At 46.4% G+C, this 14,941-nt stretch overlaps 2 pseudogenes; both read left to right on the top strand.

Moving 5' to 3' along the window:
- Window positions 1-891: 891 nt before the first annotated feature.
- On the top strand, window positions 892-1,727 carry LOC123129235 (BTB/POZ and MATH domain-containing protein 1-like; annotated as a pseudogene).
- Window positions 1,728-1,851: 124 nt separating this feature from the next.
- LOC123129873 (callose synthase 3-like) lies at window positions 1,852-13,083 on the top strand (annotated as a pseudogene).
- Window positions 13,084-14,941: the final 1,858 nt, after the last annotated feature.

Below are 14,941 nucleotides of genomic sequence, written 5' to 3'. Positions count from 1 at the left end.
TTTAGCACCGGTTCGTGCTGAACCGGTACTAAAGGGGGGGCCTTTAGTGCCCATACTTTAGTGCCGGTTACTAAACCGGCACTAAAGGGCCTTATGAACCGGTGCTATTGCCCGGTTCTGCACTAGTGACTACAGAATGACGATGCGACACCGGAGGTGGAGGCGGAGGAGAAGAGCAGCCCGCGGGACATGGCGGTGGTGGCAGATGAGCACAGTGGAGGAGGTGGTGTCCGCTTGATGCGGGGACGGATGAGAAGCCATGGTGGTGATGGCACGAGCGCCGTTCCTGTTGCTATCGCCGGGTGTAAATTGTTGCTGGGAATGGATAAAAGCCGGGGGGCATTTGGGAACGAAATCGTCTCTCTCCCCGCCAGGAGCAAGTCAAAGAGGAGTGAAGGCACGCGAAGAAAAGAGGTCACGCCCTCCATCGCTCCGACCAATCGGTTCCCATCTGGTGACGTGTCAACGAAATCTGCATCCTGATTCGTGCGGGCAATCAGACGACTGTCGTTGCGTCGCGTTGGAATCATTCCCAGCAACCATCAGATGCATAACATTTTCGTTAATTAATTTGATACATGTTCCACACAAATGTAGGCAAGTTTTGGTGGGAATTTTTTGACTGAATCTACGAAGTTACTACTAGAGATAAGTTTTGCTTAAAGTCTGTAAAAAAACTAAAATACAATTAGCATGTGCAATTTGGCAGGTTGCCGTACCTAATGCGGCAACGTCCATGTTAGAGATTGGAGTAGGAATAGTAGGTTCAAGTTAGTTAGTGTCCGTCTAGGACATTACCCGGCCCTGTATATATACACACGTAATACATAGCAACCGTGACAAACAAACGTGAGAATTTTTGGATCAACAACTCTATTTGGTTCTTATTGGGGCTGCGGCACGTTTATGAGAAGAGACGCCCTTGAACGATCAGTATATCTAGGGGAGGATGATTGTTTCACCATTCGGTGTGACATCATGGTCTGCAACCGCCAGGATGCCAGCGGCCATGGAGCTGAGGTGCTCCTACCTGACATGCACCACCATTTCAACAATCTCCTTCACAACAAGGTGGGCACTGATGTGAAGTTTGAGGTCGACGATGAGACATTCGATGCACATCGATGTGTGCTTGCAGCCCGATCTAAAGTCTTCATGGCGCAACTCTTTGGCCCAATGCTGTCATACAAACGGAAGACATGGAAGCAAAAGTTTTCAAGGCCTTGCTTAGCTTTATCTACACAGACTCATTCCCTATGATGGAGTATGACGACATGGATGAGGATGAAATGTCACAACTTATGGAAGAAGGACAAGAAACGGAAGCAATAGAAGATGGAATGTTGCTGCAATGGCTCGGAGACTTGTTTGTAGTGGCTGACAAATATGACGTCCAACGCCTCAAATGCATTTGTGTGAGGCAGTTGTCCAAACACATGGGTGTGCTCTCGGTGATGTCCACTCTTGCTCTAGCCGAGCAACACCACTGCCAGGAATTGAAGGAGGTGTGCTTGAAGTTTATCCAAGTCCAGTCTCCGATGTGCTTGCAAGCAATAATGACAACTAATGGTTGGGATCATGTATACACGACCTACCCCTCCATTTTGAAGGAGCTCATTGCCAAGCTTGCTTCGAACCAGCGGAAGTAACACTCCTATGCTACCCATGTTCCTTAATTAGTTGAGCAATTTCAAAGTGACACTCCTATGCATGTATGTGACCCTCTAGAGAGGTCATAACCCACGTGTCTTTAAGCATGACAACATAGTTGCCTTTGCGTGGGAGCAAAGAGGCAGCCGGTTTGCTGTTATCCACAGCGATGGCTTTAAGCATGACATAAGCTTCTACTCGATGCACTCAGCCAACGATGTTAGCCGTTTGTCGAAGCTCACAACACTCAAGGACAGGCAAGCTGATGCACTGTTCTGGTCTCCCGCGGGGAAGTTTATCGTTCTTGCTGGGCTGAAGGGTTTCAATGGCCAGTTGGAGTTGTACAATGTGGATGATCTTGAGACCATGGGCACAAGAGAGCATCCTATGGCGACTGATGTCATGTGGGATCCCACTGGAAGGTGAGTGAGCTAATCACGTTTGGTGTGGAGCTATACATAACTAATCTTGATTCCTTTCAGATTCGTTGCAACTGCATCACTCGGCCATGAGATGGGAAACGATATTCGAATTTGGTCTTTTACTGGCAAGCAGATTTACAAGGCGTCAAAGGAAGAGTTTTGCCAGGTAGGTAGAAGGGCCTCCATCGATCATTGGTTATTGTCGCTCTGCCGTGGCAATGCTATGCCCTTTATTGGCTGACCGAATGAATAATGACTGTTGCAGTTCCAATGGCGCCCAAGGCCACCTTCACTTGTTACTCCTAAGAAGGAGATGGAAATCTCAACTCAACCTACAGAGAAGGCTGAGTTGCTGGTAAGTGGAAGTAGCTGATTCAGACCATGCATGCAGGATAAGAGCGCGCCGAGAGGAGGAACAAGCTAGTCTATGTCTATGCATGATGAATCCAAAGATGTTGAGGTGGAGTGGAGGTCACCGCTGGGAAACTGTTTGCCTTGAACATGCATGGACTGGATCAGGAGCAAAACCCTCTAGTTTAAACATGGGCAAGCAAACCTGGAGTTATCCTGTGCTCGTCACGTAACAATTCTCTTATCGGAATGTGTGCTAGTAATTGTGATGGTTCATCCTGACTGAGTGCAACTTGTTTATTATGAGCTAACAAAAAATGATTGTTGTGTTTGAACTGTTTTGCTTAACAAGCAAGCAAGCAATGTGGTAGCTGCTGGTAGTAGCTAGTAAGCGACGAAGGATGAGCACCCAAAGAAAGGAAAGAAGAACAGCAACGACTCTTTTTCATGTTTTTGCATACACATCACATACACAAATGCTTTATCCATCACTCCTCCACTACTCTTACGTAGCCACCAAGGAAAGGATTCGGTAATAGAAAATGCAGCTACGTATGGCGAGCTTCCCTTCCCTTCCTTCACAATACTAACTGTACTAACTCCCGTTTCCCACTCACGGCATGTCTTTGACGCGTCCTACGCTTTGTCGAGTATGGGTCTCGGCAGAAAGAACTCGGCGTAGACAGTTTCATCTTTTTTCCAGCTCCCGTCCCATGCATGCATATGCTTTATCCATGACTCCACTATTGTTGCGTAGCTACCAAGGAACGATTCAACAATAGAAAAGGCAGCTACTACTTTATTCCTTTGTGAAAGCGGCATTTCCTTCACACTCGTACCTACTGCGCCACTCCACTGCTAGCTTTCTGATTACTATATATACTTACTCACATTCCCTACTCACGAGTCACGACCGATCCATCATACTTATTTCCTTCCTACTTCCTCCTGAGGTGTGAGGAACAGCAGGATGGCATCCTCCTCAATCGTCCAGGTCGTCAGTGAGTCCCCTCCTCTCTCATCGAGATTGCGCCCTTCCTCCGCGTCGCCAACGAGGTCGAGGCCATCAACCCACGCGTCGCATACCTATGTAAGTAGTATGCTTCCTCTTCTTCTCCCCACACATTCATCCACTGCTTGTTAGTTACAGATTGCTTCTCACGACTCTAATCCATTGCTACTCCATTCACCTGTGTATTCTATTACTCAGTCTCCCACCACTACTCTACTTTCTTGCGTCCATTGTATTGCTTACTACTCTACTTCCTTAAACTAATATAAGAGCGTTTAGAATGTTAATTATGAAAGCAACTTGTATTATTAGGAGGCTAATGCCAACATATATACATATACATGAGGATGCCAAAAGGCTACAAGAGGATGCCAAGAGACTAGAATGCAAAAAGCCAAAAGACATCACTTAATATAACTCTAACATCCCCCCTCAAACTCATGGTGGATCCACAACACTGAGTTTGGAGAGATGAAATCCATGTTGCGCTCTAGTCTGAGCCTTCGTGAAGAAGTCCGCTAGCTGTAACTCAGAAGGCACATACTGAAGAGCAACAACATGATCCTGCACAGCAGCGCGCACATAAGAAGCATCAACACCAATGTGTTTGGTAAGCTCATGCTTCACGGGGTCCCGCGCAATACTGATAGCACATGTGCTGTCTGGCAGGAGGGTGGTAGGTGTAGTAACAGGAACACCAAAATCCTCCAGTAACCATCGTAACCAAGTCACCTCAGCCGTCAGAAGAGCCATAGCTCGCAACTCGGCCTCTGCACTCGAACGAGAAACTGCAGTCTGTTTCTTCGTCTTCCAGGAAATGAGGGAACCACCAAGAAAGACACAGTAGGCAGAAAGTGAACGGCGATCCGTAGGATCACTAGCCCACGTAGCATCCGAATAGGCCTAGAGCTGTAACGAGCTGGAACGGAGGAAAAAGAAACGACGAGAGATCGTGCCACGAAGATATCGTAGAACGCGAAGAAGGTGACTATAGTGAACTGAAGTGGGAGCAGAAACAAACTGACTCAGAATATGGACAGGATAGGAGATATCCGGACGAGTGACAACAAGATACACAAGACTCCCAACAAGATGACGATAACGTGTCGGATCAGACAAGGGCTCACCATCAGAAGCACGAAGGTGAACATTGAGCTCCATAGGAGTCTCAGTAGTGCGCTCATCACTAAGAGCCGCACGAGTAAGAAGACCCTGAATATACTTTTCTTGGGAAATAAAAAAGCCTGCAGAGGTGGAGGAAACCTCAATCCCAAGAAAGTAACAAAGAGGACCAAGATCAGACATAAGGAACTGCTCATTAAGACGGGCCTTGACAAAGGCAATGTACTCAGAATCGTCGCCAGTGATGATCATGTCATCGATATATAGAAGAAGAAGAGTGCGACCATGAGCAGAAAGGTGGACAAACAACGCTGGATCGTGATCACTGGGTGAAAAACCAGCAGCAGTGACCACAGAGGCAAAAACGCTCGAAAGCTAAGCGCGAGGGGCTTGCTTAAGGCCGTAGAGAGAGCGACGAAGACGACAAACCATGCCATCGGGAACTGAATACCCAGGTGGTGGCTGCATATAAACCTCCTCATGCAACTCACCATTAAGAAAGGCATTTTTAACATCAAGCTGTGACACGGACCAGTGGCGAATAGAGGCCACGGCGAGAAGTGTGCGGACAGTGGTCATATGGGCCACAGGAGCAAATGTCTCATCATAATCATGACCATGCTCCTGCTGAAAGCCGCGAGCCACAAGACGAGCTTTATAACGCTCAAGAGAACCATCAAAGCGAGTCTTAATCTTATAGACCCACTTACAAGTGATGGGACGAACACGGGGAGGAAGAGAAACCAGATCCCATGTGCTGTTGTGCTCAAGTGCGGCAATCTCCTCTGCCATCGCAAACTGCCATTCAGGATGAACAAGAGCATCACGATAAGAGGTAGGCTCAAGTACAACCGAAAGGCCATATCGGCTAGGAGAATAGCGGTCAGGAGGAGGGCAAGGTCGAGCCCGAAGACCATAAGTCGGCTGGGACGAGGAAGACGGTGCACCAGAAGTAGATGGCACGTCAGTAGATTCATCCATAACACGTCGACGATGGGTATAATAAAAAGGAAAAGTGGGATGAGAGGGAACCACCGGAGGTGATGGAGATGGAGAAGACATTGGTGATGAAGGTGGAGTGTCATGCAATAAGGAAGAAGAAAAAACGATAGGAGAAGATGGTGTCAGATCTGCACTAGTGGGACAAGAAGGAGGAGTAGGAATATGAGGCATAGAGGAAGGTGTATCAGGAAACGTGAGAAAAGATATATCCTCTACTGAAAAGGTCGAAGAGGATGGTCGTGGGTAGAATGGATGAGACTCATCAAAAGTCACATCCCTAGAAATACGCATCCGTCGACCGACAGGATCCCAACACCGATAACCCTTATGTTCATCACTGTAGCCTAGAAAAACACACTCAACAGACTGAGCAGTTAGTTTGGTGCGTTCTCAGGGGACAAGGAGAACATAACAAACACAACCAAACAACCGAAGAGCAGAATAATCAGGAGAATAATCAGAAAGATGCTCTAGAGGAATACCTCCCTGTAGAGCAGATGAGGGTTGAATGTTTATGAGATATGTGGCAGTGGAGACAGCTTCAACCCAGAAATGAGGCGTAAGAGAGGCGGCAATCATCATTGCATGAGCTGTCTCAAGAAGGTAACGATGCTTGCGCTCAGCCACGCCATTCTGAGCGTGAGCGCCGGGACATGAGAATTGAGCAAGAGTACCCTGCTCGGCAAGAAAACCACGCAAAATTTTGGAGATATACTCACCAGCAGAATAGCACGAAACACACGAATAGGTGTAGAGAACTGAGTGTGGACCATGGCGGCAAAACGCTTATAAATAGAGAGAACTTCGCTACGACAAGACATGAAGTAAAGCCAAGTGTAGCGAGAGAAATCATCTATAAAAATAATATAGTAGCGATGGCCCCCTTTGGAAGAGAAGGGAGTCAGACCCCACACATCTGAATGTACTAAATCAAAAGGGCGCTGCGACACTGACTCACTAGTAGAATAAGGTAAATGAACTTGTTTACCAAGCCTACAACCCTGGCATTGTAAGGAGACATCTCCTGAGACAGGCCCCAGAAGACCACGACGAACTAAAGACGATAGTCGAGAACCACAAAGGTGACCAAGTCGATGATGCCATTGCTAGAAGGAGCTGGTAGTTGAAGCGGTGAAGGCAGATGGACTGGCGAGTGTGGTGGTAGCGGAAGGAACATTAAGCCAGTCCAACTCCCAAAGCCCCTGAGAATCACAGCGGCGCGGGCCAGCCCCAACCAGAGCCTTCGTGTGACGATCCTGGATAGTGCAAGAATCAACGTCAAGAATGACATGACAACCAGAATCAGTAAGCTGACCCGCAGAAAATAGGTTCATGGTAAGGCGAGGCACATGAGAAACATCTGGAACATAAATGGAAGAAGTAGCAAGAGTGCCTCAGCTCGCAACACGAAGAGGAGTACCATCAGCAGTAAGAACATTAATTGGAAAATCGAGAGATCTACGAGAGGACAAGATAGAAGAATCGGAGGACATATGAAATGAAGCTCCAGAATCCAGAACCCATGAGGATGTACCTGACTGTGTAGATAGTGGTCGCTCAGCACTAGAAGCACCAGTCACAGAGCCTGTAGTACCTGTCGAAGAACCTGAAGCAGCAAGTAGACGCTTGAGCTTCACAATATCTTGCTCAGTCAAGGAGATAGTAGACGACATCGAGGAAGAAGCACGAGTCCCAGAAGAAGAATTGCGCTCCCTATTACGCATATCACGCTTCTTCTTGAAGCAGTCAGACTCGGGGTGACCATCCCTGTTGCAGTAGTCACAGTGAGTACGAGAACAAGAGCGGCCTTCACTACCCGGAGGAATGGGCAGTAACGGCGGAGCACTGGAGCGAGAAGACACTGGTGGAGTAGCACCTCAAGCAGCAAGCACAGAGGGAACCTGAAGCAAACCAACACCACGGAGGCGAGTCTCCTCAGCACGAAGCTCAGAAAGCACCTCAGAAATAGGAACCCGACCACGAGCAAACAACTGAGCATGTCGAGGCTCAAACTCCCCACGGAGCCGTGACAAGAACTCATAGACGCGCTGAAACTCCAAGTCTAACCTCACAGTCTGGCAACACGGGCAAGTGCCACAAACAATAGTGCGAAGGGAGTCAAGCTGGCGCCAGATAGCAGAACTCTGAGTGTAGAACTCATCAATAGTGGAGTCTCCCTGCTGAAGAGCATGCTCCTGACGGACCACAGACAAGTAGAGAGCATTACCAGGGGGCTGATAGCGCTGACGAAAATGAGTCCACATCTCAAAGACAGTACCGAGGCCTATAAACTCAGAAGCAAACTGAGGCAAAACACTGGAAGTGAGAACAGTCGCAGCACGAGCATCATCATCACACCACTGAGTGTAAGCAGCCAGATCGTCACAATAAACAGAAAAAGCATTTGAATAATCCAAGACCTCCTGGTCATAAGCGGCATTCGCATCATCAGCAGCAACCCTGGCTGCAGCCCTATCAGCATCAGAAGCATCTGCGCCAATAGCCGGTGGCGTCGGCGGTGGGGTAGGAGCCACAGGAGGCACTGGGCGTGGAGGATAGGGGACCTCACCGGAAAGAAGACCCCAGAGACGAATACCACACATGTGAATGCGCATAAAGGCAACGAACTCAGCATAATTAGCCCCATCAAATATCACTGGGCAGCGCGGGATGGCAACATAGCCAGATGACGCCAAAGACATGATGCTTTTCTCTGTTTTTTTTTGAGAATAGCAAATGTCACCCAAGACTCAACTGGCCAAAATGAGAGCGGCCAGAACCAGCAACAGATCAATCAGACGAAAAGCCAGCCGAACCAGGACCAAATCAGTTTGACAGAGTCGCGATCTGGAGCAGTAGACACCCGGACAAAAAACAACAGCAGCCACTCACGTGACCACGCGAGCGCCCTGCAGGCAGCCGCGGAAGACAGCAGCGTTGCGAACGGGGCCGGCGGCCGGTAGCAACGGCGCAGATGGGGCGGCGACCGGTGGCGCCGAAGAAGACAACAGTGATGCAGACGAGGCCGGCGGCCGGGCGGGGACGGAGCGGTTGACCTTCGATAGCTGCTGCCTCTGCTCGATCGAGAGATGAACCGACAGGCGGCTCGATCTGGGGCGGATGGATTGGCCTGCAGCAGAGGAGCAGGCTGCAGCGACGGGCCGGTCTGCAGTGACAGAGCCGCGACCTGGAGTTGTAGATGTCCGGACACGAAACAACAGCAGCAACGACGAGGCCGGCGACCGGCAGCCGCGGAAGGCAACAGCACCGCTGACGAGGCCGGCGGCCGGCAGCCGCGAAGGAAGACAAATGGCCGGCGGCGATCTTGGAGGAAACAAGCGGCCATCGGCTCAATCGATCGGCACGAAATCCGATATAGAATCCAACACAGCGATGGATCAGCTAGCTAGCATGGACGTGAAGCGCCTGTAGCTGGAGATGGACAAAGGCAAAAGCAAAATCAGGGGCCAGCAGAAAAGAGAGCGAAGGCGGCCGTGCAGAAGATTGGACCGGAAGCAGCACGAGTTGTGCGTGCGGAAAAAAATCTAAAGCTCTAATACCATGTTATGAAAGCAACTTGTATTATTGGGAGGCTAATGCCAACATATATACACATACATGAGGATGTCAAAAGACTACAAGAGGATGCTAAGAGACTAGAATGCAAAAGGCCAAAAGACATCACTTAATATAGCTCTAACATAGAACACTATTTTAATTATCTAAACGCTCTTATATTAGTTTACAGAGGGAGTACATGTGTACTGTTTTATATTCTTCCTCATGTACGAAAAGTAGTAGTAGTGGTGTGGTGGTGGTGGTGATAGTAGTAGTGTCACTGTCCATGGATTACTGTTAATTAATTCCGAGTGGCCATAATCCCCTCTCTACCCGCACTACAGAGTGCTACAGTACCATTATTCTTGTCTCACCAACAGAATTTACTGAGTATGTCACTTGCGTGCGTGCTAGGTCGATTCCATGGCGGATTCGAGAAGGCGCATCGCCTCGACCCGCTCTCCAATGGCCGTGGTGTCCAGCAGTTCAAGATTGCGCTCCTGCAGAGGCTCGAAAGGGTACATGCAGCCTACTTGATTACATTCCATTTCGGCTCCTTTCCGCGCTGCGTTCTAGTCCCCTGTTCCCAAATATTTGTTTTTCTACACATTTCAAATGGACTACAATATACGGATGTATATAGACATATTTTAAAGCGTAGATTCACTCATTTTGCTTTGTATGTAGTCATTTATTAAAATCTTTAAAAAGACAAATATTTGGGAATGAAGGGAGTACTACTCCCTCCGTTCCAAAATAGATGACTCAATTTTGTATTAACTTTAGTATAAAATTGGGTCATCTATTTTGAAACGGAGGGAGTACTTATTATAGCTTCAAAATCATAGGCGTATGCAATAGTATGTTTCTAATCCAGCAGCAAAACTAGTTGCACAACATGCAACATATATACTCCCTCTGTTCCTAAATATAAGTCTTTCTACAGATTTCAATAGGTAACTACATACAAAGCAAAATGAGTGAATCTACACTCTAAAATATGTCTATATACATCCGTATATTGTAGTCCATTTGAAATGTCTAAAATAGACTTGTATTTAGAAACAGAGGGAGTATACCGTATTAAGAGCTTTACTTTCCATGCAATGCATGTGCTTCCTTCCTCAGGAAAACGACCCCACCTTGAAGGGAAGGGTTGAACAGAGCGATGTTGTCGAAATAAAGAATCTCTACCAGCAATACTACAAGATGTACATCCAGGCGCTCCAGAATGCTGCAGATAAAGCTGAACGGTGAGACAAAGTGACCCATCTCTCTTTCCTAGTGCTAGCTTCTGAGTGCTGTGCTGACTCATTTGCTCAGTGATCAGCTCACAAAGGCTTACCAGACTGCAGTTGTGTTGTTTGAGGTCCTCAAGGCAGTTAATCAGACGGTAGCCAACATTGCAGCCTTTCATTCCTCACAAAAAGAAGCCACTGCTATTACTGATTGATGTTATCTAAAGAAGTGTTGGTTTCACCTCCCTGCTGCGACTGTTGCAGATTCCCAAAACACACAACCACGTCGATCCTGATAGTTCTATCATGCGATGTCCCAAGGTTCACATCCATCCCGATTTCCTTCCCGGGTTCAGCATGAGCTTATCATACATGCTTTGGCAAGATGATGATTACAGTATGGCTTATACTGCTTTTTCATTGTTACATGCAGATCCATGCCGCTTATCACGCCCTTCGTGACACCAGGGGTCTACCATGGCCTAACGACCATGAAAAGAAAGAAGATGCAGATCTTCTTGACTGGCTTCACGCAATGTTTGGGTTTCAGGTTATCACAATTCACAATGCGGCGATTCTTTACCCTTTTCTTTCATATCAATCATATTCATGTCTAACATTTGTTTGTGAGCTCTGATACATGCTCTCTTACTTCAACAATAACTCCGCAGAAAGATAATGTGTCCAATCAAAGAGAACATCTCATACTCCTGATTGCCAGCATACATATGAACAACACCCAAACATGAACAAAGGTATACCACCCAAACATGAACAACACCCAAAGGTATACCACCTTTTCTAACATACACATGTGTGATGTCTGTGCACATGGACCCTTGTGTAATGATATCATTTACTCATTTCCTTTTTGGCAATATTTTCAGTTAGAGGACCATGTGTTGGATACAACACTGAACAAGCTATTCAAGAACTACAAGAGATGGTGCAAGCACCTTGGCCGCATAACCAGCTTATGGTATGATGTTCAACCTCGGGTGGTCCACTAATTAATCCCTTGCTCCACTAATTAGTTGATCATTGTGTTGCTAGGCTGCCGACAATTCAACCAGAAGTACAACAGCGTAAGCTTCTCTATATGGCCCTTTATCTGCTCATATGGGGCAAGGCGGCTAACTTGCGGTTTATGCCAGAGTGTCTTTGCTACCTCTATCATCATGTATGTTCAATTCTTTTCTTTGTCAAATTAAACACATGATCTATTTACTGAGCTAGCAAACTGGGTCTTAAACTCGTAAATGATTTCAAGGTCCTAATTTTATTTCCTGGTTACAATGAAAACGATGCAAAGGCTACTATGCTATTTGGGTATGTCTGGATAGTTGACAAAATGTACCCTAACTATTTTTCTGTTCATCACCAAAAAAATTGGTCTTTGTTTGGATAGCTGTCAATTGTTTGTCATGCCAATCTAACTATAGATATAAGTTCTTCCCAAGGAGATCCTGTAAACACTAATAAAAAAAGTTCTATCGCGGTTCCTATCTTTGCTTGATCCCTTTTCTTCTAGTGATGCTCACATAGTAGTTTAGTCCATTGTAAATGGGTGGAAGGTTGAAATTAGTAGTAGAATATATTCTGTGCCGAATTTTTTTACATACCATTTTTTATTCCCCCTTCATACTTGTTCCCATTTTGCAATTGTGGACATGCTAGTTAATAATTGCTTGATTGTCAAGGCTGTTTCTGTTGGTTGGTTGACTGCCATAGTTGGTAAGTCTAGATAGTTGCCAAAATGTACGTACCCTACCATTTTTTGTTGTCATGACAAAAATTTGGACTTTGTTTGGAAGACCGCCAATTGTTTGGCAAGCCAATACCTTTTGCACACTCTAGTTCACTTTTCTTGCCAACATTATTCAACTCATGAGCAAGCAAAATTGTCTATTAAACCAGCAGTTTCTAATGAATCAATCTGTAGCTTACCTACAAAGTACATGAGTATGACATTAGGTAAAGAGTGGCTTCTATACGTGCATGACTAGTAAGACTGCTGAGGTGAACGTATTTGATAATTACGTCAAAAAAGAAAGGAAGTTTTCGATAATTTAGCTGCATTGTGCGTGATAAAAAAAGTTCTAACAGGATCCCTATCTTTACCTGATCCCTTTTCTTCTATTGATGCTCACTTAGCATTTTAGACCACTCTAAATGGGCTGAAAGGTTGAGGTTATTACATTACATTTCTGTGCCCGCAAAGTTTACATACGATTTATGTTGTATTGCCCTTTCATACTTGTTCCCCTTTAGTAAATGTGTAGTTGTGTTCATGGACATGCTAGTTTTTAAATGCTTGATTGTTAAGGGTTTTTGTTGCCTGATTAACTGCCAGTCTGCCATATCTCTTGTGACGAGATGATTATTGGCAGGTGATGATCATGTTTTTTTATTCCGTTCCAGATGGCTTTTGAATTGTACGGTGTGTTGGCTGGAAATGTGAGCCCATCAACTGGTGAAAATGTTAGACCCTCCTATGGTGCCGAAGAAGAAGCCTTCCTGAAGAAAGTTGTGACTCCAATTTCCAAAATCATACAGATGGTACATGTAACACCCTCGATGTGACTATAGCTCCCACGTGTCGAGGCACGACTTAGAGACATAATCGCATTGAGGGCATATGTCGCAAGTTAGGCAATCTTCACAATATCCCATGTAATATAAATAATAAAGGGGAGATAACATAGTTGGCTTACACTCGCCACGTCAATCAAGTACATAAATAACATTACATTATCCAAACACTCATGGCCCGACTACGGCGCCAAAATAAAAGAGAACCCAACATGCGACACGGTCCCAATCACCCCCAACTGGGCACCACTACTGATCATCAGGAAAGGAAACATAGTATCGTTGAGAGTCCTCGTCGAACTCCCACTTGAGCTCGAGCGCGTCACCTGGAGCGGAATCATCAGGCCCTGCATCTGGTATAATAGTAATCTGTGAGCCACAGGGACTCAGCAATCTCGCACCCTCGCGATCAAGACTATTTAAGCTTATAGGTAAGGCAAGGTAAATATATGTGGAGCTGCAGCAAGCGACTAGCAAATATGATGGCTAACTTATTCGCAAAAGAGAGCGAGAAGAGGAGGCAAAGCGCGAGCGAGAAACTAGAGAACAACCTGCGCAAGCATAACTCCAACTCCGTGTCCACTTCCCGGGCTCCGCCGAGAAGAGGCCATCACGGTAACACACTCAGTTGATTCATTTTAGTTAAGTTAAGGTTCAAGTTATATACAACCGGACATTAAAAATTCCCATCTGCCCATAACCGCGGGCACGGCTTTCGAAAGTTCAAATCTCTGCAGGTGAGTCCCAACTTAGCCCATGACAAGCTCTCACGTTCAACGAAGGAATAGACCTCCTCCCAAGACGTTCCGATCAGACTCGGTATCTCGGTTCTTCAAGACACTTCGACAGGTTAAAACAAGACCAGCAACACCGCCCGAATGTGCCGACAAATCCCGATAGGAGCTGCACATATCTCTTTCTCAGAGCACACTCAGATTGTCCAAACTTCCGGTAGGCCAGCCCAGAGTTGCCCCTGGTAGCCACCGGCGGCTGACAGTTTGGACCAACACTCAGAGGAGCACTGGCCCGGGGGGTTTAAAATAAGATGACCCTCGGGCTCCGGAAACCCAAGGGAAAAGAGGCTAGGTGGCAAATGGTAAAACCAAGGTTGGGCATTGCTGGAAAAGCTTTAATCAAGACGAACTATCAAGGGGTTCCCATTATAGCCCAACCGCGTAAGGAACGCAAAATCCGGGAACATAACACCGATATGACGGAAACTAGGGCGGCTAGAGTGGAACAAAACACTAGGCGAGAGGCCGAGCCTTCCACCCTTTACCAAGTATATAGATGCATTAAGATAACAAGATAATATAATGATATCCCAACAAGTAAATAAATGTTCCAACAAGGAACGGCCTCCAATCTTCACCTGCAACTAGCAACGCTATAAGAGGGGCTGAGCAAAGCGGTAACATAGCCAATCAACGGTTTGCTAGGACATGGTGGGTTAGAGGTTTGACATGGCAATTTGGGAGGCTTGAAAGCAAGTGGTAGGCATCGTAGCATTGGCATAGCAAAAGAGCGAGCAATCTAGCATAGCAAAGATAGTAGTGATTTCGAGGGTATGATCATCTTGCCTGCACAGTTGTCAGAGTTGACTGGATCCTCGAAAACAAACTCAATGGGCTCCTCGTTAGCGAACTCGTCTCCCGGCTCTACCCAAACAAGACAAACAAGCAACAAGGACACAATCAACCACATGCAAGGATCAAACAATATGATGCAAAGATGATATGCTATGCGGGATGCGATGCGGGATGCATATGCAAGATATGACAAAGAAAGCATGAACCTGGCCTCAACTTGGAAATCCAAGTGTGCCACTGGAAATATGAGATGAAATCGCTTGAAAATGATATAAAGAACACCGGAATCGGAGTTACGGTTTGGAAATGGCAAGCGATTCAAATATGACACCGGTCTGCGATTTACAGCAAGTAGGCATCTAAATGCAACGAGATGAACTTGATACAGCACCCAAACATAACAAA

Source organism: Triticum aestivum, chromosome 6A (assembly GCF_018294505.1).
Source record: "Triticum aestivum cultivar Chinese Spring chromosome 6A, IWGSC CS RefSeq v2.1, whole genome shotgun sequence".
Taxonomy (NCBI): domain Eukaryota; kingdom Viridiplantae; phylum Streptophyta; class Magnoliopsida; order Poales; family Poaceae; genus Triticum; species Triticum aestivum.
Note: the sequence above shows the minus strand (reverse complement) of the source record. Positions and strands in the feature narration are given on the sequence as shown.